Raw genomic sequence first — 26449 nt, forward strand, 5'->3', positions numbered from 1 at the left:
TATTATAGACACGTGAAAGGGAAAGTTCTGTTAGTTCCTCTCCTGCATGTCCATAAAGGATTTTTGTCTACAATATAGTTTCTATTGCTTAAGCCAGTCTAGTTTTAAATGTCCCAAATGCTGGAGGCCCCACTCCTCCTGTTGGGGAGTCAATGCCGTGGTCTGATCTTGAGATAGTCTAGATTTTCCTTCTCCTCCTCCCTCTGGTCCCACCTCAATGTAATTCTCTTCTAGGGGATGATACTGTTCAGCCATTTGACCCCACACCTGGGTTTAGCTTTCCAGGGACAGTCTTCTCAAACGCATCAGCATCTTTACGGGCTGGATCCTCAGCTGGTGAAAATTGTCATAGCTCCATTGACCTCAGCAGAGCTCTGTTAGCATCCACCAGCAGAGGATCCAGGTCCCTTACACTTGTATTTAATTCAGCTACCAACAAACTCAGGACTTCTCTTGCTGTCCAGTCTGGAAGAAGGAGAGATTCTGAGTGTTATGTTAACTTCTTATGGAAAGCGCTTAGATACCATGGTGAGGGCAACTTTCTAAACACCTAGGGAGAGGAATAATTACGGTTTTCCCCTTAATCAGTGCTCACTAAAAATTTGTCCCATGTAACCTTTCCTCGTCCTTACAGTTCCCTAGACAGACAAGAGGGATATAAATGATTCCCCTTGAATTGATCAACATCCTTCTAGTGGCGAGTCACCCAGGAGTCATCAAAGTCTCCCATGCGCAGTCTTGACAGAATTGTATAGGCAGTGGCTATTATACCCTATGTGCTGATGGAGGGTGCCTTTGCAGGTATAGCCCTAGGTCACGTTAGCGCTGCTTTCTGCCATGTTGCATTTCAAACCCCTGTCTAACTGGTTGGCCACTATCACTTCAGTGTCAAAACGGCCGTTGCTACTTCCCAAGCGTCTGTTTTCTCTAGGGTATCTTTGCTGTGGGTCATTTCCCCCCAGCTTATCTTATCTTTTTTCCCATGCTGAACCTCATAATTATATCATGCTGGTATTTCTACTTCTCATTTCCTTTGTATTCTTTCGAAATCTTTATAGGTGTTTGCAACTCCTCCCATTTTAGCACTTGTATCAGATGTCGATAAGATGCTGTTTGCCAGGATCACTGATTTAAATCTAAAGATCTGCTCTAGGAATTATTTTGGGGAAGGTTTATGGCCAGTGTTGTACAGGAGATCAGCCGAGGCCTAGAGTCACAGATTCCAAGGCTAGAAGGGACAACTGTGATCATCTAGACCAGTGGTTCCCAAATTGGTGTTCACAAAATGTTACAGGGGGTTCTCGGGGGTGGGCAGGGGGGAGAATTCTCTAATGGCGGACAGAGGTGTCCCTAGGGACCCCGGGCAGCACGGGGGCCAGCAGCACGAAGCCCCTGGACTTCCAAGAGCTAAGCAGATCAAAGCAAGCATATCTATCACACTGAGGAGATTTAAACTTCAAGACTCCTTATTAGAAAGGGAGGTGGATATTTTTTGCTGTTTTTAAAATTAAATAGGCAGCTAGTGTTTGTAAAATTATGATGAAGAACCAGTTTAAGCTTTGTTGTTATGTGTGTTATTTGCCTGGACTGCTCAAGACCTGAATGCTTGTGTAGGAGGAACACTTTGAGTTGGCTTCTTAAATCCCTTCATGTTGTTTCACATCTGATACTCCTTGATGAAACCTAGGAGCCTTATTCAAGGTGATACAAGCTACGAAAGTGAGATCTTGGAAGAGTGTTGCCGTTTTCATAATGTAATAAAAACACTGTAATGATAAATAATTAATAATAGTGTGTAACAAGCATGTCATAAAACCAAATTTTATCTTTCCAAGATCACTGCTTTTATAATTTATTCTCAGGTAAAGGAGAAAATCCCTGGAAATATTCATTTTTTTAGGAGGAGGTTCGCAAGACTTGACATTTTAGTGGAAGGGGTTCACAGGTTGTTAAAGTTTGGGAACCACTGATCTAGGGCACCAGATTTTGCCTATTTCCCTCTTACCATCGCTTTGTGTTTTGAGATTGGCAGCTTGAAGGGGAGTGGCCGGAGAGGGGAAGGTGTGTTTGGAGGATGGAGGTGCAGAGAGTGAAATCCGTGTATTGAAAGCCACCATCCTCATGCTACTGTCATCCCTTGCCATGCTGAATTCAGGCTGCTCATGGATGTGGGCACTAGATGTCATTAAAGTGTTCCCCTCCTGAGCCGGCTCCTCCCCATCTGCAAGAAGGGCAGCAAATTCAGAATGATCTCTCCTCTAGACCCTTTCTGTCTTCAGTGACCGTAGTCGTATCCTCTGCGTTCTGGATCATCACCCCTCCAGTTAACCCTGCAGGCTGTGCCATGCCCATTACCTGGCAGATGTCTGGGTGCATAGGGCATGTCCACACTGCAATAAAACACCTGTGGCCGCTGATTCAGACTCACGGGGCTGTAGAATTGCAGGGTAGACATTTTGGCTTTAGCTGGAGCCTGGGCTTTGGGACCCCATGAGGGCAGAGGGTCCCAGAACCCGGGCTCCAGCCCAAGCCTGAACATCTACACTGCAATTTTATAGCCCAGCAAGCCCAAGTCAGCCAACGTGGGCCAGCTGGGGGTGTCTTATTGCAGTGTAGACGCACACTTAGAGTCCCTGATGAATAGGTGCCCTGTGTTCTGGGATGCTTCCAGGCTGCTGCAGGAATTGATCCACCCTAGGCTATTACAGCAGTTATGGGGTGTGATTGCTGCTTGCGTAGACCTACTCCAGTTAGCCAGTGGTCAAATAACCTGTCCCCAGGGGAAGCATCTTCCTTAGGCTGACCTGTAGCAGGACAGTTGCTTGTAGCTTTTCCATCTGTAGAAGGAACCTCGTTATAGGTTCCTCCTTATGGCTTTGAATCCTCCTCTCCTTACCCAAAATATTTAACCACCTTCTTCTCTATCGAAGTTCAGGTAATGGACAAGCACCATGTCACCCTGCAGACAGTGAAGTTGGACACCAGTTAAGATTCCCCCCCCCAAAAAACAAAACAAAACCAACCCTGTTGCTGCAGTTCTTGGTCTCCCTACAAATCTGATGGAGGGCCTGTCTCTCTGCATAGCTCTCCAGGCTGGCTTTGCTCTGGTTTCGGCTGAGATAGCATTTGGCTAACACTGCCAAACGCTATTGAAAACAAGCCTGGAGCTGTTCAGGAAGTGATAAGATAAAGCAGGGTTATGATTTGCCTGTCTAATCCCAAAGCATCTTGCATTATTTAGCGTGTGTAGTGTGAGGTCACTAGCCCCTTGATCATTTTCATTAGAGGAGCCAGAGAAGATAATCACCTGCTCGGGAAAACCAACTTGACACTGTTTATTCAATAGTTTGGGTTTAGCTGAAAATAAACACAGACTAATAATTATGGAGATGTCGTCAAGGTCAAGAGGCTGAGAATCTCTCCTTTTTTCTCGTATGTTTACAAAGAAGCTGGTTCTTTATGGGAGTGTTTTTAAAATTCAAACCAAAAGCTTCAGAGCTCTTGAAGGAAATTCAACACTGTCCAACAATGCACGTGAGTAGCCTGCCAACAGCCTCCCAGCCATGCCCCCTGGGGTGTGAGCGACCCTATGCTAACAAACCACTGCATACAGCCCAATGCATTTGAGCAACCCGACACTAACAAAAGCAGTGTGAGCACCCGACAACAACAGACCATGCGTACAGCCTAGTGCATTTGAGCAACCCTACGCTACCAAAACCAGTGCATGCACCCTCGTGCGAGAGTCACCCTGTACTCCCAAACCAGTGTGAGCACCCCAGTGTGTGTGAGCAACCTTCTACTAATGAACTAAATGCACACAGATAGGTGCATGGAGTCACCCCCTATACTAAGGAGCCAGCCTGTGCTGAATGGATGAGGAAAGCATTAGAAGGGAAAGAGTTAGCATGAATATAAACGTTGTGCAAGGACAGTAAAAGGACTAAATGAGGTAGTGTCAGTGCCTGATAAGTAGCAATCTGAGTGCTGGGGAGAGAAGGTGTTGAGGTCTCCCACCCAGTTCCCTGACACAGCAGTGTTAATGGGCTCTGGGACAGCCTGCTTAGGCAGGAGGGTCACTGGGACTCTGAAGGAGCTGGGGGAGGAAGAAGAGGAAAATGAATGCCAGAGCAAGGCTTAGCTCTTGTGCAGTGTTGCCGCAAGCAGCTAAACAGCTGCCATGTTCCACCCCAAAGATAGCTGCATTTCGGCACTGAGGGAAGAAGTAATCTGTGTGTGCTGCCAAATGGCTGCTGAACACGTCATCACCCAGAGGTGGCTGCATTTCATAGTGTGTTTTTTTGTTTTTTTTTGTTTTTTTTGTTTTTTTTTAAGGCAATAAGGGACAATCAGGTTCACCCAGACTTGCCCCTTACATAACACAATCTGGAGGATTTCACCCAGTGAGGCAATCATTTTGGGGTGGAGCTAGAGCAGAGCTTTTAGAGAGAGACACCCCGTCTTGATTTAAAGACCCCAAGTGATGGAGAAACCACCATCCACCCTATTTCAGTGCTTAAGCTTAAGCAGCTGCTGCATTTTTTCTTGGAGGTGGCTGCAATTCAGTGCTGGGTGCAATGAGCATTGGGATCGCTTAGGTGGCAAGGGGCAGTATAAAGGCGGGTGGTCAGTAGCCATTCTCCCATACAAAGAAAAGGAGGACTTGTGGCATCCTAGAGACTAACAAATTTATTTGAGCATAAGCTTTCGTGAGCTACAGCTCACTTCATCAGATGCATCCGATGAAGTGAGCTGTAGCTCACGAAAGCTTATGCTCAAATAAATTTGTTAGTCTCTAGGGTGCCACAAGTACTCCTTTTCTTTTTGTGAATACAGACTAACACGGCTGCTACTCTGAAACCTATCATTCTCCCATACAGTGGCTGAGCTAGGAGAGTGTGTTGCCCACACAAGAGATTTGAACTGGGTGCCCCACAGTGTGGCCAACTAGCACAGGATAGATACAGACCTAGCAATGCTGACTGTACATCCCCTCTCCTTTGCTGTGGAGAGGGTGAGCTGGGAGACCTGGCCTCGCTAAGGATTGGGCATATACAAAACTGAATGGCAAACAGGGAGCTACTTTTATTGGGTGATCCAAAAGGGCAACAAAAATAATTAGGGGTGTGGAACGGCTTCCGTATGAGAAGAGATTGATGAAACTGGGACTTTTCAGCTTGGAAAACTATGGGGGGGATATGATTGAGGTCTACAAAATCATGACTGGTGTGGAGAAAGTAAATCAGGAAGTGTTGTTTACTACTTCTCATAACACAAGAACTTAGGGGTCACCAAATGAAATTAATAGGCAGCAGGTTTAAAACAAAAGGAAGTATTTCTTCACACAACACACAGTCAACCTGTGAAACTCTTTGCCAAAGGATGTTGTGAAGGCCAAGACTATAACAGGGTTCAATAAAGAACTAGATAAGTTCATGGAGGATACGACTATCAATGGCTACTAGTCAGGGTAGCCAGGGATGGTGTCCGTAGTCTGTCTGCCAGAAGCTGGGAATGGGTGACAGGGGATGGATCACTTGATAATTACCTGGTCTGCTCATTCCCTCTGGGGCACCTGGCATTGGCCATTGTTGGAAGACAGGATACTGGGCTACATGGACCTTTGGTCTGATACTGTATAGCCGTTCTTATGTTCTAAAAGTATCGGTCCCCAGCCGAGGCCATTGGAATTGCCATGAGCCACATTGGGCCAGGAGTCACTCCTTCCATGCGTCAGTTTCATTAGCCTTTTGTGTGGTGACGATATTCAGAGAAGCGAGGACACATCAGTTTGAATCTGCACAATGGCTTGTGCGAGTGGGTATGCTGGGTGCTACACCTGCACACACACAAGCTGTTTCTCAGCATGAGAAAGAATTTTTAATGAATCTGTAAACTCAGGAGTAGTACCGAATGATTGGAGAATTGCTAATATAGTTCCTATTTTTAAGAAAGGAAAAAAAAAAGTGATCCGGGTAACTACAGGCCAGTTAGTTTGACATCTGTAGTATGCAAGGTCCTGGAAAAAATTTTGAAGGAGAAATTAGTTAAGGACATTGAAGTCAATGGTAAATGGGACAAAATACAACATGGTTTTACAAAAGGTAGATCGTGCCAAACCAACCTAATCTCCTTTTTTGAAAAAGTAACAGATTTTTTAGATAAAGGAAATGCAGTGGATCTGATTTACCTAGATTTCAGTAAGGCGTTTGATACCGTGCCACATGGGGAATTATTAGTTAAATTGGAGAAGATGGGGATCAATATGAACATCAAAAGGTGGATAAGGAATTGGTTAAAGGGGAGACTGCAACGGGTCCTACTGAAAGGTGAACTGTCAGGCTGGAGGGAGGTTACCAGTGGAGTTCCTCAGGGATTGGTTTTGGGACCAATCTTATGTAATCTTTTTATTACTGACCTTGGCACAAAAAGTGGGAGTGTGCTAATAAAGTTTGCAGATGATAGAAAGCTGGGAGGTATTGCCAATTCAGAGAAGGATCGGGATATTATACAGGAGGATCTGGATGACCTTGTAAACTGGAGTAATAGTAATAGGGTGAAATTTAATAGTGAGAAGTGTAAGGTTATGCATTTAGGGATTAATAACAAGAATTTTAGTTATAAGTTGGGGACGCATCAATTAGAAGTAACAGAAGAGGAGAAGGACCTTGGAGTATTGGTTGATCATAGGATGACGATGAGCTGCCAATGTGATATGGCACAATGTGAAAAAAGCTAATGCAGTTTTGGGATGCATCAGGAGAGGTATTTCCAGTAGGGATAAGGAGGTTTTAGTACCATTATACAAGGCACTGGTGAGACCTCACCTAGAATACTGTGCGCAGTTCTGGTCTCCCATGTTTAAAAAGGATGAATTCAAACTGGAGCAGGTACAGAGAAGGGCTACTAGGATGATCCGAGGAATGGAAAACTTGTCTTATGAAAGGAGACTTAAGGAGCTTGGCTTGTTTAGCCTAACTAAAAGAAGGTTGAGGGGAGATATGATTGCTCTCTATAAATATATCAGAGGGATAAATACAGGAGAGGGAGAGGAATTATTTAAGCTCAGCACCAATGTGGACACAAGAACAAATGGGTATAAACTGGCCATCAGGAAGTTTAGACTTGAAATCAGACAAAGGTTTTTAACCATCAGAGGAGTGAAGTTTTGGAATAGCCTTCCAAGGGAAGCAGTGGGGGCAAAAGATCTATCTGGTTTTAAGATTAAACTCGATAAGTTTATGGAGGAGATGGTATGATGGGATAATGGGATTTTGGTAAGTAATTGATCTTTAAATATTCAGGGTAAATAGGACTAATCCCCTGAGATGGGATATTAGATGATGGGATCTGAGTTACCCAGGAAAGAATTTTCTGTAGTATCTGGCTGGTGAATCTTGCCCATATGCTCAGGGTTTAGCTGATCGCCATATTTGGGGTCGGGAAGGAATTTTCCTCCAGATTGGAGCGGATTGGAGAGGCCCTGGAGGTTTTTCGCCTTCCTCTGTAGCATGGGGCATGGTTGACTTGAGGGAGGCTTCTCTGCACCTTGAAGTCTTTAAACCATGATTTAGGGACTTCAATAGCTCAGACATAGGTGAGGTTTTTCATAGGAGTGGGTGGGTGAGATTCTGTGGCCTGCGCTGTGCAGGAGGTCGGACTAGATGATCAGAATGGTCCCTTCTGACCTTAGTATCTATGAATCTATGAAAGACAGGAGGAGAAGGGGCTGGCTGATAAGTTGTTTTGAAACCAGGATCATTTGGGGGTTGGATATTTTTTTCCCCCCTCTGTCTTTTTGCATGACAGATAAAGCAAAACTCCTTTTTGTTTCTCTGGCACTTTATGCCTGTCTCCTGCCATGGCTGCATAGATCAAAACAGCTCAGAAAGTTTGGAAGCTCCTGCATGTGCAGCGTGGTTGTTTAAAACAAGTCACAGAATTCCACTGTTTCTTCATTGCAAGCAAAGTCCTGGTGCATTGCAAAGCAAAAATGGTATATTCTGTTACCAGCCCTCTATTGCAAACCCTCATTCCCAAGGCTCCCTCTGAGGAACCTGAATGAAGTGGGAAGAGAATCTCTAACCACTGGAGAGAGATGGTGCCCGGTGAGCTTGACCTTCTCCTGATGGCTGAGTGTCGGAACACCTAACTGGCTCTGCCTTGTAAAGCTTCACACCATTTTATGATGTTATAAATAAGACCTGGCGCTGTCTGAAACACACAACTAAAAACAAGTGCAGCCCAGGATCAGATGGGGCAGAGCTCTTAACTCTTTAGGCAGCATCATACTGGAGCAGATAGTGCAGCACATGCTGGTTCGTTAGGGCTAGGGCAGAGCACGTGGCTCTGAGTGCCTTTGCATGGGTTGGTTTATTGCCCGTGCCTCAGTTTCCCCATCCTCATTTAATAGTAGACCTGACAGGCCCTCTCCTGCAAGAGAGGCTTTGAGGGCAGGAATTATCCACGAGGATTCTCTTGTGGAATTTCCCCATGTTGGTCCATTGCATCTCCCCTGCAGCAAAGGCTACAGAGCCACCCCATGTCTGACACGTGCCCCTTGTCCAGGAACTAACCGCTCTGACTGTGGCAGCCTGCAGGGTCCCTGGGGAAGGGGGTGGCGCAGTGAAGCCCCAGGCTGTGTAATCTTTTCCATAGGGCATGGTTGGGTGCATCTCCACTGGTCCCTCCCACTCCTCCCCGGACCACTTTGTCTCCATCCCTCCCCACCCCACCTTGTATAGACCTCTGGTCCATGAACAGTCTAGGCCAGTGGCATTAACTGGCCAGCGTATGTGCTTTACTGGATAGAATCAGAACTGTGTCAAAGGCCCAGGGGACAATGCAGTAATCTCCGGTAATCCTCAAGTGATCCATCCCTTGTTGCCCATTCCCAGCTTCTGGCAAATAGAGGCTAGGGCCCCACTCCCCCTTGACTGGGGGTTGGGAGTCCAAAGCTCAGTGGTGAGTGAGAGATGAGTGGTGCGGGGCCTTGAATGTGGAGAGAAGCGGGATGCAAAGAGGAGGGGAAGATGGTCACGGCGACTGGCTAGGAGAATGATCTTTGCAGAAGTGTTCTGACGGGACACACACAGGGAAGTCGCAGTTGGAAAGAGGATGAGAGCTTGGGGAGAGTTTTAGCTGGGGGGATGGAAGGTGTGGCTGTGTTGTGGAGACTTTGTGCAGAAAGAATAGGCAAGGTTAAGATGTAGCGTTGATATGAGGACCTAGAGAGAGTCCAAGTCCAAGATGACGCCCAGGCAACGGGCCTGAGGGACAGGCAGGAGGGTGGTGGTGTCCACAGGGCCTGAGAAAGGAGGCAGTGACCAGATTCCCATTTTGGCTGTGCCAGTGTACTTCGGGAGCAGCTTCTGTGAAGTCAATGGGGTTACACTGGTGCAAGTGTGAGGAGATCTGGGCCACGTGCCTTCTCCTCAGATAAAAACCTGAGGTCTTTACTCAGGGTTTACTCAGTCCTTGCTCAGTCAAAACTACCACTGGAGTCATTGGAGTGACTCCAGTTTTACACTGGTGTAGATGAGAGAAGAACTGGGCTCTTGGCCTGATCCAGCTCTTTTCTACCCCAGTCACTCCACTGATGTGGGGGGTGGAGTTACTTCTGCTTTACACCAAATCCCAGGCCCTTCCATTGTGACTCCAGTCTGGGGGGTTTGTGTGTGTGGAAAACAGAAGGCCAGTTACCTGGTGTAAGTGGGAGTGGCGCCAGATCTGCGCTGGTGTAAATGAAGTCAGAACCTGGCCCTGAATGAAGGAGTTCTTTGGGAGAGGCAGAGGGTGGAGGAGGAGAATGGGGGCTGCTGAGGGTCTGAGGAAGGACTCCCAGCTTGCCAGTTCTGTCTCACTGCGCATCATTGAAAGAGCTGTGAATGATGCTCCCATAGAGTCTGACCTACAGATCGCTGGGGAGGGATCAGAGAAGAGCCCTGGTACAAAATACATAGCGGTGACTGAGTAGCTGGCACTTGTGGGGGAGGGGCACTATATGTGAAAGAAAGGATAGAGTCAAAGAAATTAAAAATCTTAAGTGAATCAAACCATCCCATAGAATCTCTGTGGGCAGAAATTCCATGCTTAAAGAATACGAATATGGCAGCAGGACTGCACTATTGGCCACCTGACCAGGGTGGTGAAAGTGACACTGAAATGCTCAGGGTGATTAGAGAAAACAGAAAATGCAATAATAATGGGGGATTTCAGCTGTGCCCATATTAACTGGATACCTATCACCTCAGGACGGCATGGAGGAGATAAACTTTTTAGCTGTCATTAATGTCTGCTTCTTGGAGCAGTTAGTCCTGGAACCCACAAGGGGAGAGAGAATTCTTCATTTAGTCCTAAGTGGTGCACAGGATCTGGTCCAAGAGGTAAATAGAGCTGAACTGCTTGGTAATAGTGACCATTATGTAATTAAATTGAACATCTTTGTTGGAGGAAAATGACACAGAAGCCAACCACAATATCATTTAACTTCAAAAAGCAGAACTATACAAAAACGAGGAAGCTAGTTAAATGGAAATTAAAAGGAATGAATGAAATGCCTGCAAACTGCATGGTGACTATTTCAAAATGCCATAATAAAGGCTCAAACTAAATTTCTACCCCCAAATGGAAAAAAACCCCAACAGTAAGAGGATTTAAAAAACCCTGCCACCATGGCTAAACAGCATAGTACAAGAGGCAGTTAGAGGCAAAAAATTGGAAGTCAAATCCTGATAAGGCAGGCCAGGAAAGAATGTCAAGACACCTAGCTAAGGACACAAAAACTAACAGCAAAAAAATTAGGTATATCAGAAGCAGGAAGCCTGCCAGACAATCAGTGGAGCCACTGGATAATCAAGATGCTAAATGAGCACTTGAGGAAGACAAGGCTGTTGTGGAAAAGCTAAATAAATTCTTTGCATCAGTCTTCACTGCAGAGGATACAGGGGAATCACTTTGCCTGAGCCGTTCTTTTTAGGTAACAAATCTGAGGAACTGTCTCAGATTCAGGTGTCAGTAGAGGAGGTTTTGGAACAAATTGATAAATAGCAGTAAGTCTCCAGGACCAGATGGTATCACCCAAGGGTTCTGAGGGAACTCGGATATGAAATTGGAAAAGGCACAGAGAAGGGCAACAATAATGATTAAGAGTATGGAACAGCTTCCATACAACGAGAGATTAAAAAGACCAGGAGCGTTCGTCTTTGAAAAAGAGACAGCTTAGGTAGGCTACAACAGGGGTCTAGAAAATCATGAATGATATGGGAAAGTGAATCGGGAAAAGTTATTTACCCTTTCATGTAATACAAGAACCAGGGGTCATCCAAAAAAATTAATAAGCAGCAGATTTAAAACAAACAATCGGGGGTTAGAACTGTGGGCACCAGCAGAGCTGTGTGGGGAGCCCAGGGCTGGAACACAAGGGGGTTGGGACTGTGGTCGTCAGCGGAGCTGTGTGAGGCGGGCAGGGCTGGAATAGCTGGGTGGCAGCAGTTTGGGACTGAGGGCCATCAGCAGAAGCACTTGGAGGAAGCTGACTCAGTGGCTGCCTGCATCATGCCTTGCTCTAGCTAATGCAATGAACTCCCTCCACTTGACAAGAGCCGCATTTCCTCGCAAGCGTACGGGCAATCTCCATCAGCCTGGCCATCGGGAAGGCCCCAGCGATCTGGTGACCCATCCTCAGACCTGGAGTGCTCTTCGCCCAGCCCTGGGGCTCCTCCACCTGGAAAGTGCCAATCTATGAGATGCAAAATGTGGGAGGAAGCATGGGTGGCTCTGTGCCAAGGTGAGCTGGGAGCTCAGACGGGAGCCCTAATTGTCCTGCTACTCACGGCCCTCTGCCCACGTTAACGATCTGTAATGGGGCTGTGTTTGTGTGAGCCTATTAAGCCCCACCGGGGTTCTTTGTAGACTGGAAAGTGTGAAGAATTTTGCCCAACCACGTGAAAACATTTTCATCCCCTTGCATCAGCCTAAGCCTGTGGCGGACGAAAAAGCGGGCCGGGAAATTCCATGTTTTCCCTAGTCTCCCACACCGTGTTAATGCGGCTGCTTTGACCGTCGTTTGCATTTCTAGGGGATCTTGTTAGCACACCACATCGCGCTGGCTCTTTCCCCTGCTTTCCTCTAGGCTGGCTTGGCGGAGCCATTGCGGGAAGCAGTTTTCCTCAAGTTGAGCCGAGCGCTGTCTCGCTCACTGTTTTAATGAGAATAATTTTGCCCTGTCTTGCGTCCTCCTCAGCCCACCTGCACTGCCAATTACACTGACGGCTCAGGTCTGGCCCGTTGAGCTGGGCCCAGGGTGTCCGATTAAGTGTTCGTGAATAGAAAGGTGTGGAAAATCGCACCAGGATTTAAATAGAGAGTGGGGGAAAGAGAGCTTTGCTGGGTTATGGAGGGACCTACAGATGTACCATATCAGGTGCTTTTGATCTGTGGGGGAATTTGCAGTGAATCAAGGGCTTGCTAATTGCAGGCACCTTGCCAGCCTGTTAAGAAAGAAACGCTGCTTAATTATAAGGCACGTGCCCTTGAATTTCTTCAATGAATTGCTTTAAATGTGTATTATAAAATCACATTCACCAGGTACCGTGCCATAGGAAGGGGACACGCAGAGATAAATATCCACAGATGCATTATGTGCTCTTGTGTGTACGTAAACACATGGTGGGTCACACACACTGGGCACCATAATGCACTCCGTGTGTGTGTGTGTGTGTGTGTGTGTGTGTGTGTGTGTACACACGAGCACATAATGCATCAGTGTTTGTATGTGTACACCGTGCATCTGGTCTACGTACATACGCAGACACACAACACTGAGGGCTGTCTTCAGTGCTCCTATGCCCAACACAGCCAGGTGATGTGTCCAGCTCCTTCCATCACATGGTCCCAAAGACCTGACTCTTCCTCTCTATCTCAACAGCGAAAACTTTCGTTCGGTCCCATCTCCATCACAGCAGCCTTTTTCTCGCTGACCTCCCAGCTCACCTTCCCCAGTCTCTCTAGCTTCTTGTCTGTGTCCCTGCTGGCACCATGGTGCCTGGACATCTGTGGGGGGACGATTTCTGTTCTGCTCATGCCAGCAGAAGCCAGGCCAGCAGTTCCGCTTTTAGCAAAGTTGGGCGCTGTTGGATGAAGGGGGAGGTCTCTGGTGCAGTGAGTTGGGGCCTGTTCGCATTTTCATTTGCCAGGGTCTGTTCCAAGGAAGACTTTGAAGACCAGGCTGAGGCCTTGAGCTGGGTGCCGCTCATTGGGGAAACATTGCAGAGAGCAGCGTATCGAGGTGACCATTGCCTTGGTGACCTGTGTTGGAGCTTCCTCACAACGCGGGGCATCGTCTCCAGGTACAGAGCACTGTAGCCGCCGAGTCTGGATGTTATGATTGTGCACAGGTCGTATGGCCAGATCTGAGCCTGCTAGGATGGGTGCAATTTCCTGGCCAGTTGCAGGTGGGGGTGTGTGTGTGTGTGTGTGTGTGTGTGTGTGTATGTATCTTTTGTAGTCTTAAAGGACCCCAGCCCTGAAGACCAATTTCACAAGCTGGTGTACCCCTAATCCTCTAGCCTACTCAGATACAGCTGCAAAAATGATCTTCCATGCTTATTGATCTGAGCACTTTACCTCCTCCCCCGACTCCAGCACATCTACATGACTTCAAGTCCTTGCCCAGCTTCACTCTTCCCTACTGATCAGTCCTTATCATATAACCACCCCCTCATCTGTCTCACCTGCCTGTCTGTGTGTCTCTGCATGTCTAACGGGGCCATCACCATGGCTTATGGGCACTGATTTATAAATATAGGTAAACTCCAGTGAGAGAGAGAGAGGAAGGTCTTGTGGCTAATACTTTGGACTGGGACTTAGGAGATCTGCATTCAGTTCCTTGCTCTGCCACTGACTCCTGGTGCCCCCTTCAGCAAATCACTTCATCTCTCTGTACTTTGCTTCCCCATCCTTTCTCCCACGATTTGTCTGTTTAGACTGTAAGCTCTTTGGGGGCAGGGACTGTCTTTCACTGCGGCCTGGTCTACACTAAAAAGTTACATTGACCCTGCTACGTCATTCAGGGGCATGAAAAATCCATTCCCCTAACGTAAGAACATAGAAGAATGGCCATAGTGGGTCAGGCCAATGGTCCATCTAGCCCAGTATCCTGTCTTCTGAAAGTGGCCCTGTCTTCTTGCCCACATGCTCAGGGTTCAGCTGATCTCCATATTTGGGGTCGGGAAGGAATTTTCCTCCAGGGCAGATTGGAAGAGGCCCTGGGGGTTTTTCGTCTTCCTCTGTAGCATGGGGAAAAGGTCACTTGCTGGAGGATTCTCTGCACCTTGAAGTCTTTAAACCATGATTTGAGGACTTCAATAGCTCAGACATAGGTGAGAGGTTTATTGCAGGAGTGTAAGTACTTAAGTACTTTGCTTAAGAGCCTTTGGTGAGGGACCTTGTCAAAGGCTTTCTGGAAATCTAAGTACACTATATCCACTGGATCCCCTTGGTCCACATGCTTGTTGACCCCCTCAAAGAATTCTAGTAGATTAGTGAGGCATGATTTCCCTTTACTAAAACCATGTTGACTCTTCCACAGCAATTTGTTCATCATGTGTCTGATAATTCTGTTCATAGATTCATAGACATTAAGGACAATAGGGACCATTATGATCATCTAGTCTGACCTCCTGCACAATGCTGGCCACAGAATCTCACCCACCCACTCCTACAAAAAACCTCACCTATGTCTGAGCTACTGAAGTCCTTAAATCATGGTTTAAAGACTTCAAGGAGCAGAGAAGCCTCCCTCAAGTCAACCATGCCCCATGCTACAGAGGAAGGCGAAAAACCTCCAGGGCCTCTCCAATCTGCCCAGGAGGAAAATTCCTTCCCGACCCCAAATATGGCGATCAGCTAAACCCTGAGCATATGGGCAAGATTCACCAGCCAGATACTACAGAAAATCCTTTCCTGGGTAACTCTGATCCCATCCATCTAATATCCCATCTCAGGGGATTAGTCCTATTTACCCTGAATATTTAAAGATCAATTACTTACCAAAATCCCATTATCCCATCATACCATCTCCTCCATAAACTTATCGAGTAGAATCTTAAAACCAGATAGATCTTTTGCCCCCACTGCTTCCCTTGGAAGGCTATTCCAAAACTTCACTCCTCTGATGGTTAGAAACCTTCATCTGATTTCAAGTCTAAACTTCCTGGTGGCCAGTTTATATCCATTTGTTCTTGTGTCCACATTGGTGCTGAGCTTAAATAATTCCTCTCCCTCTCCTGTATTTATCCCTTTGATATATTTATAAAGAGCAATCATATCTCCCCTCAACCTTCTTTTAGTTAGGCTAAACAAGCCAAGCTCCTTGAGTCTCCTTTCATAAGACAAGTTTTCCATTCCTCGGATCATCCTAGTAGCCCTTCTCTGTACCTGCTCCAGTTTGAATTCATCCTTTTTAAACATGGGAGACCAGAACTGCACACAGTATTCTAGGTGAGGTCTCACCAGTGCCTTGTATAATGGTACTATAACCTCCTTATCCCTACTGGAAATACCTCTCCTGATGCATCCCAAAACTGCATTAGCTTTTTTCACAGCCATATCACATTGGCAGCTCATCGTCATCCTATGATCAACCAATACTCCAAGGTCCTTCTCCTCTTCCGTTACTTCTAATTGATGCGTCCCCAACTTATAACTAAAATTCTTGTTATGAATCCCTAAATGCATAACGAAAAGGAGTACTTGTGGCACCTTAGAGACTAACAAATTTAAATTTGGAGAGGAAGATGATGTCTGTCTGTATCTGTGCGAGTTTTTTCATGAAGTTGACAGATTTCCACTCTATACGGCTAAATTCAGTGCCTTGCATAATCACAGGTTTCAGAGTAGCAGCCGTGTTAGTCTGTATTCGCAATACAGAATAACACGGCTGCTACTCTGAAACCTGTAAATGCATAACCTTACACTTCTCACTATTAAATTTCATCCTATTACTATTACTCCAGTTTACAAGGTCATCCAGATCCTCCTGTATAATATCCCGATCCTTCTCTGAATTGGCAATACCTCCCAGTTTTCTATCATCTGCAAACTTTATTAGCACTTTTTGTGCCAAGGTCAGTAATAAAAAGATTACATAAGGTTGGTCCCAAAACCGATCCCTGAGGAACTCCACTGGTAACCTCCCTCCAGCCTGACAGTTCACCTTTCAGTAGGACCCGTTGCAGTCTCCCCTTTAACCAATTCCTTATCCACCTTTTGATGTTCATATTGATCCCCATCTTCTCCAATTTAACTAATAATTCCCCATGTGGCACGGTATCAAACGCCTTACTGAAATCTAGGTAAATTAGATCCACTGCATTTCCTTTATCTAAAAAATCTGTTACTTTCTCAAAGAAGGAGATTAGGTTGGTTTGGCACGATCTACCTTTTGTAAAACCATGTTGTATTTTGTCCCATTTACCATTGACTTCAATGTCCTTAACTAATTTCTCCTTCAAAATTTTTTCCAGGACCTTGCATACTATAGATGTCAAACTAACTGGCCTGTAGTTACCCGGATCACTTTTTTTTCCCTTTCTTAAAAATAGGAACTATATTAGCAATTCTCCAATCATTCGGTACTATTCCTGAGTTTACAGATTCATTAAAAATTCTTGCTAATGGGCTTGCAATTTCAGGTGCCAATTCCTTTAATATTCTTGGATGAAGATTATCTGAGCCCCCTGATTTAGTCCCATTAAGCTGTTTGAGTTTCGCTTCTACCTCAGATATGGTAATATCTACCTCCATATCCTCATTCCCATTTGTCATGCTACCATTATCCCTAAGATCCTCTTTAGCCTTATTAAAGACTGAGGCAAAGTATTTGTTTAGATATTGGGCCATGCCCAGATTATCTTTAACCTCCACTCCATCCTCAGTGTTTAGCGGCCCCACTTCTTCTTTCTTAGTTTTCTTCTTATTTATATGGCTATAGAACCTTTTACTATTGGTTTTAATTCCCTTTGCAAGGTCCAACTCTATTCGACTTTTAGCCTGTCTCACTTTATCCCTACATGTTCTGACCTCAATTAGGTAGCTTTCCTTGCTGATCCCTCCCATCTTCCACTCCCTGTATGCTTTCTGCTTCTTCTTAATCACCTCTCTAGGATGCTTGCTCATCCAGCTTGGTCTACAACTCCTTCCTATGAATTTTTTCCCCTTTCTAGGGATACAGGCTTCCGATAGCTTCTGCAGCTTTGATTTAAAGTAATCCCAGGCCTCCTCTACCTTTAGATCCATAAGTTCTTCAGTCCAATCCACTTCCCTAACTAATTTCCTTAATTTTTGGAAGTCAGCCCTTTTGAAATCAAAAACTCTAGTTGAAGATTTATTTTTGTTAATCCTTCCATTTAGTTTGAACTGAATTAGCTCATGATCACTTGAGCCAAGATTGTCCCCTACAACCATTTCTTCTATGAGGTCCTCGCTACTCACCAAAATTAAATCTCAAATGGCATCCCCTCTAGTCGGTTCAGCAACTACTTGATGAAGGAATCCATCAGCTATTGCATCTAGGAAAATCTGAGCCCTATTATTGTTACTAGCACTGGTCCTCCAGTCTATATCTGGGAAGTTAAAGTCTCCCATGATCACGCAGTTTCCATGAGTATTTACTTTATTAAAAACATTTAAAAGGGCTCTATCCATATCCAAATTAGATCCCGGAGGTCTATAGCACACCCCAAGCACTATCGTAGGAGAGGCTTTACTAGTTATCTTCCCCAATGTAATTTTTGCCCAGACGGACTCTGTCTCATCCATTGCACCGCTTCTTATTTCTTTACATTCTACCTTATCATTGATATACAATGCTACTCCACCACCTTTACCTTTGTTTCTGTCTTTTCTAAACAGTACATACCCTTCAATACCTGTAGTCCAGTCATGACTACTATTCCACCATGTTTCTGTTATCCCTATAATATCTGGTTTCACTTCCTGCACCAGTAACTCTAGTTCCTCCATTTTGTTACCTAGGCTCCTCACATTGGTGTACAAACATCTTAATTTTTGCTGTTTGGCCTTGCTCACATTTTGTACCCTATTAGGCACAGTCATTCTACAGCCAGTATAACCTATTAGACTAGTATTCACACCGCCCTCGCTCCTTATATACATTCTCCTACCCACGGCTGTATCCTTTCTTACTTCGTCGTCTTCTCTCTCAATGCTAAAATCTGGCATGGAGATTTCCTGGACATCTCCCAACCATCTCCCCCTAATTCCTAGTTTAAAGCTCTCTATCAGTTGTGCCAGCCTTGATCCTAGAAGTCTATTTCCTTCCCTACTCAGATGAAGTCCATCCCGAGAGAACTGTCCTCTGTCTGTGAATGCCTCCCAATGGCCATACATCCCAAAGCCCTCCTTATAGCACCACTGCCTAAGCCATCTGTTGACAGTCATAATCTTGTAACACCTTTGTTGCCCTTCTCTAGGAACAGGCAGGATCCTGCTAAAGATCACCTGAGCTTCAATTTCCTTTAACGTCTTCCCCAGCCTAGCATAGTCTCCCTTAATACTTTCCAGCGAGAATCTAGCCGTATCATTTGTTCCCACATGAAGGATAATTAGGGGATTCTTTCCCGCTCCCTTTAGGATCCTTTTCAACCTCAGGTCTACATCCCGTATCTTAGCACCCGGAAGACAGCACACCCTTCTATTCTCAGGATCAGCTCTAGTTACAGGCCTGTCTATTCTTCTCAATGAAGAGTCCCCGATCACATAGACCTGCCTTTTCCTGGTGACAGTGCTATTCTCCAGTCTCTCCCCTGTTCCCTCTGGCTGCAAGTTCTTTCCATTCCTATTTTCCCTTATAATCCTCTTCAACCCATCCTGTATCCTCCTGGGGCTCATATTTGGTGTAGTCTCCCTTGACTCTTCCACTTTTCCTATAGGACTAGCCTCTCTTCTCTTCTTCCTTACCCTTCCACCTTCAACAAGTACCTGCTGAGCCGCTTCTTCATTTTCCAACTCTGCAAACCTGTTCCTAAGCTCTGTTTCTCCTTCACTAGCCCGTCTTTTCCTCTGCCTGGTTCTTTGAGTCACATGCTTCCACTGACCACTTTCCTCACTCAGTCTCCCCTCAGAATTCCCCAGCCCTGCTTCCATCCGTGAATCTGAGCTTTTCCCTTCAGATACCTCATGTCTTTGCTCCATCATCTGCTCAAACCCCTTCCTAAACTCAACGAGACTTTCCATCTGCATCTCCAAACCTCGGATCTTTTCCTCCATCAGCTCTATCAGACGGCATTTCATGCAGAAAAAACTCTTACTGGGTCCCCCCTCCAGGATCATGTACATACCACAGCTTCCACATCCAGTCATCCTCAATGTGTCTTCCACTACAGGAGTCACTCCCACAGCTGCCCCCGTATCTGCCATCGCCTTCCCACCTAAGTCCTGTTAATCTGGGAATCACAAGCCACACCAAAAAGACCACCACCCCCAGCAAAAACAAACCCCAAACAAGCACCACAATACAAACTCCCACTCAAATTCCCCTTTTTACAGCTCTGTTTGCTAGCTCCTGTGCCACTGCCTGACTGACTGGCTGTTCTTTACTATAGCTTCAACCAGTTTGCCTGGTACTGAAGTCAGGCCTGTAATTGCTGGCATCGCCTCTGGAGCCCTTTTTAAAAATTGGTGTCACATTAGCTGTCCTCCAGTCATCTGATACAGAAACTTATTTAAATGATAGGTTACATGCCACAGTTAGTACTTCTGCAATTTCACATTTGAGTTCCCTCAGGACTCTTGGGTGATGCCATCTGGTCCTGGGGACTGTTTACTGTTTAATTTATCAATTTCGTTCCCGAACCTCCTCTGACAACTCAGTCTGGGACATTTCTTCAGATGTGTCACCTAAAAAGAATGGCTCAGGTGCGGGAATCTCCCTCATATCCTCTGCAGTGAAGACTAACGCAAACAAATCATGTATCTTCTCCTTATTGGCCTTGTATTCCTTCAGTGCTCCTTTAGCATCTCGATCGTCCAGTGGCCCCACTGGTTGTTTAGCAGGCTTCCTGCTTATGATGTACTAAAAAATTGTTTTGCTGTTTAGTTTTTGATTCTTTGGCTAGTTGCTCTTCAAATTCTTTTCTGGCCTGCCTAATTATACTTTTACTTGCCAAAGTTTATATTCTTTTCTATTTTCCTCAGATTTAAATTCCAGTTTTTAAAGGAGGTCTTTTTGCCTCTAACCGCTTCTTTTACTTTGTTGCTTAGCCACAGTGATGTTTGTTTGTTCCTCTTACTACATTTTTTTAATTTGGGATAAACATTTAAATTGAGTCTTTATTACGGTGTTTTTAAAAAGTTTCCATGCAGCATTTTACTTTTGTGACTGCTCCTTTTAATTTCCATTCAACTAGCTTCCTCATTTCTGTGTAGTTTCCCCTTTCTGTGATTAAGTGGTAATGTGGTGGGCTTCTGTGGCATTTTCCTCCAACAAAGATGTTAAATTTAATTATATTATGGTTGCTATTACCAAGCAGTTCAGCTATATTCACCTCTTGCACCAGATCCTGTGCTCCACTTAGGACTAAATCAAGCATTGCCTCCACCTTTGTGGGTTCCAGGACTAGCTGCTCCAAGAACCAGTCATCTAAGGTGCCAAGAAACTTTATCTCGGCAGCCCGTCCTGAGGTGACATGTACCCAGTCAACATGGGGATAGTTGAAATCCCCCATTATTATTGAATTTTCTGTATGTCTAGCCTCTCTAATCTTCCTGGGCATTTCACAGTCCCCATCACCACCCTGGTCAGTTGGTCTGCAGTATAGCCCTACTGCTATATTCTTATACTTCAAGCTCCGAATTTCTATCCATAGGGATTCTTTGGCATAGTTTGAATCATGTAAGATCTTTACTATATGTGACTCTATTCTCAGCGGGGTAGCTAAACCAACCTCACCCCCGGTGTAGACAGCACTACGGCAACAGAAGAATTCTTCTGTCAACCAAACTGCTGCCTCTTGGGAGTGGGGGTGGATTGCCTAGACAGACAGGAGAGCCCCTCCCATCGGCGTAGGTCATGTCTAAACTTAAGCGCTACAGCTGTGCCGCTGTAGTGGTTCAAGCGTAGACAATCCCCAAGGGGGTGCACAGCACCCAGAGCAATGGATTTCTGATCTCAGTTGGCACCTCTAGGGGTTACCATAATAGAAACCATTCTACAAAAGCTTGAATGGTGAATCCCAAACTTTCATCAGCATGGGAGGTTCAACTCCATTCAGGGTCCGGTTCCATCTGATTTTTGGAACTGAGGGGTGGTAGGGTTTGAAGAAAGTCTCGGAAGATGGGCCCCGGGAACAGTGGTGTCGAGGACCTCGAGAATCCCAGAGCAAAAGGACGGTTCCTGCCCTGAAGAGCTTACAGCCGAGTAAGAGTAAGATCCCTGGTATGAATGTTCAGGGTCTCTTAGAAAGCCTCACGGAAGACTATTGGTTTAAATATTTAGAGGAAGCCATGGGTCCCCTCTTCTCAGAGTGCTGATGTAAAGGGCTTTGCTCTATAGATTTAGCATGTTAGTGCAATCAGCAGGCACCCTTCAGAATACAGAGAGCTGTGAAACATCCGGTCAGTTGGAGGAGCAGCATCCAAACTGCGAGGAGGGGGAGTGAAGCATTGGAATTGCCTTAGGAGGGAAGCAGAAGGGACACAGACTGGGGGGAAGAGAAATTATGTGTAAATCAGTCTATTTTATCAGCCCCATCCCCTCCAAACCATTCCTCAATTAAAGTCTGTAGGTCCCTTGTGCCCCTTGCTGGATGTCCTGACCCAGTCCAGCTACAACCCGTTTGCAATGATAATTTTCCTGCAAATTCAAAAGTTAGCCTTGGCAACCTTCTCGGTTGTGTCCTGCTGCTCCCTGGAGGAAATAGATTGAGCTGAAATGACTTTGTAGTGCTAACGCTGAGGGTCCTAAACTCCTATATCGGCATCTTTCTTTGGTGCCCTAACTTGTTCTGAAGGACCCGGGTTGGGAGCACACATGATACCAGCTCATTGCTGGCTCTGAAGGCCAAAGTGCTTGCAGCAGGGGCAAAAAAGAACTATATTGATCTCTGGAGACAGGTTTGTTCCTCTGTACACAGTGCCCCAGAAGGGGCTCCAGGGCAATGGGATAAACAGCAGCTGAAAGGGAGCGTTTACCATGTTCCGCTTTTTTTTTTTTTGGCTCTTGGTTTATCAAACCCCCTTGGGGACTCTAACTGCACAAGGCCTTGTCCACTATTGTGTGTCACACCAGCTTATGGTTGCCCTGCTTGTGAGTGCTGTGATGGTGACACCCATTGGCGATAGTAGGGTTGCATGTGCCGAGGTTGCACAGACTTAATTGTAGCCATGATTGCTGTTGCAGGGTTGCTCATGGGCTCTGGATAGTGCGCACTTCTTTGTTATTGCGTGGTAGGTAGTGATGGGCGTCTCAGAGATGCCTGTTTGAGAGAGAGTAGGTCTAGCTCTTTCCATCTTCTGAGCCCTGTGCTGATTAGATGCTAACAGGAAAGCTGCTCAGGGCTGTAGTACTGGGGGAATAAAACACCGAGATGCCTTGAACTGGGAAATAAATGTGAATCTGTGTAAATAAGTAGAGGAATTTGCAATTAGAGAAGCAAACAGGCACCAGCAGGCTGCATGTTGGGCCCTTGACAATGTGAAAGCATGCCCTTGAGTGAAGGGAGAGGAGACTTGCAGGAGTTTTTCCATGGCAAGGTACTGGATGTAGGAATTAGGCTGGATTTAAAGCATGCTGGCTCTCATTTTATCTATATCATCCATCCCCAGATGCAATGGCATTAGCTTGTTAATTATGACCTCATCGTGCATTAAAGTGACTTGCATCAGGGCAGGATCCGTCAATGCCCGTAACTTCGTCAAAGATCTGATGGTGGCTCTCCTTCCTGTCCCATAGGCAGCAAACAGCAGGTAGCTGGAGGGTGATAAAGCTGTCGACATGTGTCAGAGGGTTCACCAGCCTGAGCGCCCTGGCCTGTGTTGTGTGCGTAGCCTGACTTGCTGGGTTCCTGCCCTGTGACTTTAACACCAACGGGGCTTTATACAAGCGGACATGTGGTCCTGCATCCCTGCACTTACACCATGCACTTGACCTGCTCTCACATGCTAAGCAGGGACAAGCCAGGTCAGCTTGGGGAAGAGAGACTTCTAAAGATGTGGGATTGGATGCCGGGAAGTCAGTAGTTGTCACCAAGTGTCCCAGCCTATTACAAGGGTGGCACTCTGCTGGATGTCCCATTTGCAGCTATTAAAGATTCCTCGGTTCCAGGAGTTGGCTCTTTTCCGGTAGGGTGGCTATGTACAGTATTGGGGCTCTCAGCCACAAGGTGGTGATGATGATGATAATACCACCTCTGGGGGAGCCTGGCAACCATACACTACTCCCTTTGAAAGGCATGTGGTCATGGCTCTGCCCAGCCCTGCCCTGCTGGAGAAACTAGTGCTGATGTCCCCGTTAGCTCTGAACAGTCCTTGTGCTGCCAGGATGGGATCTGAGACCTAACTAGCTGCCATCTGGCCTTTAAACTTTATGTACTGCATTCCATTAAGTGCTGTGTGCTGCTATTACTAGCCAGTCGGAGAGGTTTGCTTTCTCCATTATATGTCATTACAGTATGTTACACACACACACACACACACACACACACACACACACACACACACACACACCCCCCCCAACTTCTGGGCTGTGGGTGGTCAAATTGCTTTATAGAGGGCTGTAATTTCTAATCAGCACAAGTGAAGTGCAGCCCTGCAAACAGCCAAGCATGTGTATATTAGAGGGAGATTTGGACACTGCCCATGCAGATTAACAGGCAGAAGAAAGAGGATTCCTCCCCCCGCCCCGAAATAGCTTTGATCAGTTTCAGACGCCCATAGTCCAGAGGCAGCTTCTGTGATAGGGCTGGAGAGAGAAAGAGAGAGTGAGCTGTCAGTCAAATGACAGCCCAGAATATCCAGTGCAGCCCCAGAGCTGGCTCCCTGGGCGTTCCCACTGGTGGAAGCTGTCGGGAAGGGATGAAGTGCAGAGGCCAGGCAGTGGCGGATGGACGGCTCTGCTGTGCCCTGCCTCCCAGAATCTGCTGGCCCAGGCATTCTTCGCTCAGGCTTGAGGCCTGCCAAAGGGTGTTTTGGGCCCCCCTCCCTCCATGAGGCTTTCAAATGCAAAGCGACCTGGTTTGTCCAGAGCTCTCTGAATCCCTGGGGAAATGCACGGCTAAATTCAGCTGGGGCTGCTTCAGATCCACCTGCCCAAGCTATTGACATCCAGAGGACCCCTAGCAGGAAACAGGAAATACAGAGAGATGGTAAGAAAACGGAACATATGACAAAGGAGCCGACTGGCTTCGCTGTCATTTTCTCCTTCCAGTACGTATTTGAGCAATGTATTACAGAGCTGGAGTTACGGCAGGCACAGGAGACGTTACTGGAGTGAGGAGCAATGGGAGAGCAGAACGTCTCTGGTGGGTGGAGGTGAGGGGAGGAGGCTGGCTGGCTCAGGGGGTTGGAAATGCTGGCTGGCTCAGGGGGTTGGAAATGAACCTTCCACCTGGATCACCAATTTAAATCCAGTCCCCGGTTAGCTGGGCCCCAGTTACCCTCATCCAGTGGCGGCCTGTTCAGAGGCTGCAGTGTCTGCATGGTTCTGTCCTCTGATCCAGGCACTGGCTGCAATTTGGTGGCTCATCTGGGTCAGAACGTTGAAACTTTGGACACCTAAAGTTAGGCTCCTAAATCCATATTTAATAATATTACCCAGCTCTTGCCAGGCACTCTTCATCACTACATCTTGAAGTGCTTCACAAAAAGGAGGCCAGTCTCATTAACCCCAGTTTACAATTGGGGAAACTGAGGCACAGAGCGGGGCTGTGACTTGTCCAAGGTCACCCAGCAAGCTAGCAGCAGAGCTGGGAATCAAATGCAGGTCTCCTGAGTCTGTCCGGAGCTCTATTCATGAGGCTACGCTGCCTCTCCTAGGTACCTTCCTAGCTGGCTTGATTTTTCAGAAGTCCTGAGCACCCATATCGACTCTGACAAATGCAGAGCAGGTCGAAATCTGGCAGAATAATTTCATGGCAAAATGGGAAATGCTTGAAACTGTTTTCCTTTCCCAGCATTTGAAACAGACCTTTCATCATTTAAAAATAACAAATCCTTTGTGAAAGCATCACTGAAATGGTTATTGAAATGAAATTTCTGTATCTATTTTCATTTTAAAAAAGCCATGAAAAATGTCACAAGTTAACAGATTTTTGCAAAAACTTTTTTGTTTTTAAATAAAAAAGGCCATTTTTCAACAAAAGAACTTTCTGTTCCAAAAATTTGGAGCAGCTCTTATAAATAATAATGGCGACTGGAGGATTTCCAGTTCCAGAGCTGTAGGGCTGCCATTTCTCACCAGTGCTATGCTTGCTTCATTATTTCTTTGTAAGGAATACGTCAGGCCCAGCTTGGAGGCTGTTGGTTATAGAGCAGCATGTTGCTACATGTAGAATACCTGACCCCATTCCTCTGGTATAGACTACTCCTCTATTACTGTACTAACCTGATAGCCCCGTTCTTTGCCTGTTGAGGTCACTTATACAATACAGTTTGCATTGGGCCATGCTGCCGATGAAACAAGCTCATGCTGCCCGTGCGTCATTGCTCAGATATGTAAAGGCACACCTGGCTCCAATGCCAATGAAGTGGCTAGTGTGTGTGTGAACACAGCTGTCCTTTTCTGGATGGAATCAGAACGGCTCAAAAGTGTGTCATAGGACCCTATACTGCTAATGGCTGATAGTTATTCTCCCGTAGCTCAAGTGTAGGGGTGTGGGGGGTGGGGGGCTGTGCTCTTAGAGCTGGAGGGTCTGAGTTCTAATTGCTGGTCTGTCCCTGTGACGGTTCTAAAGGGCCATGCTACAGTCTGCTACAGACCAGGGACCGAATGGCTCGGCAGCCGTTCTGCAGAAAAGGACCTAGGGGTTACAGTGGACAAGAAGCTGGATATGAGTCAACAGTGTGCCCTTGTTGCCAAGAAGGCTAATGGCATTTTGGGCTGTACAAGTAGGGGCATTGCCAGCAGATCAAGGGACGAGATCATTTCCCTCTATTTGGCATTGGTGAGGCCTCATCTGGAGTACTGTGTCCAGTTTTGGGCCCCACACTACAAAAAGGATATGGAAAAATTGGAGAGAGTCCAGCAGAGGGCAACAAAAATGATTAGGGGGCTGGAGCACATGATTTACGAGGAGAGGCTGAGGCAACTGGGATTGTTTAGTCTGCAGAAGAGAAGAATGAGGGGGGATTTGATAGCTGCTTTCAACTACCTTAAAGGGGGTTCCTAAGAGGATGGGTCTAGACTAGGGGAGGGCAAACTTTTTGGCCCAAG

The 26449-nt window shown here is 46.2% G+C and overlaps 1 protein-coding gene across 4 annotated transcripts in view; it reads left to right on the forward strand.

Moving 5' to 3' along the window:
* Positions 1 to 26449, forward strand: part of CNTFR (ciliary neurotrophic factor receptor) — a 446573-nt gene that overhangs the window by 14570 nt on the left and 405554 nt on the right. The window contains exon 1 of one of the 4 annotated variants that reach the window (XM_038402721.2): positions 24135 to 24383. The exons of the other annotated variants lie outside the window; for them this stretch is intronic. The gene's annotated coding sequence lies outside the window, so the exon portion shown is untranslated. Of the gene's footprint in view, positions 1 to 24134; positions 24384 to 26449 lie in introns of those variants that run through there. 4 annotated transcript variants of the gene reach the window in all.

The sequence above is a fragment of the Dermochelys coriacea genome, chromosome 5 (assembly GCF_009764565.3).
Source record: "Dermochelys coriacea isolate rDerCor1 chromosome 5, rDerCor1.pri.v4, whole genome shotgun sequence".
In the NCBI taxonomy this organism is placed as follows: Eukaryota; Metazoa; Chordata; order Testudines; family Dermochelyidae; genus Dermochelys; species Dermochelys coriacea.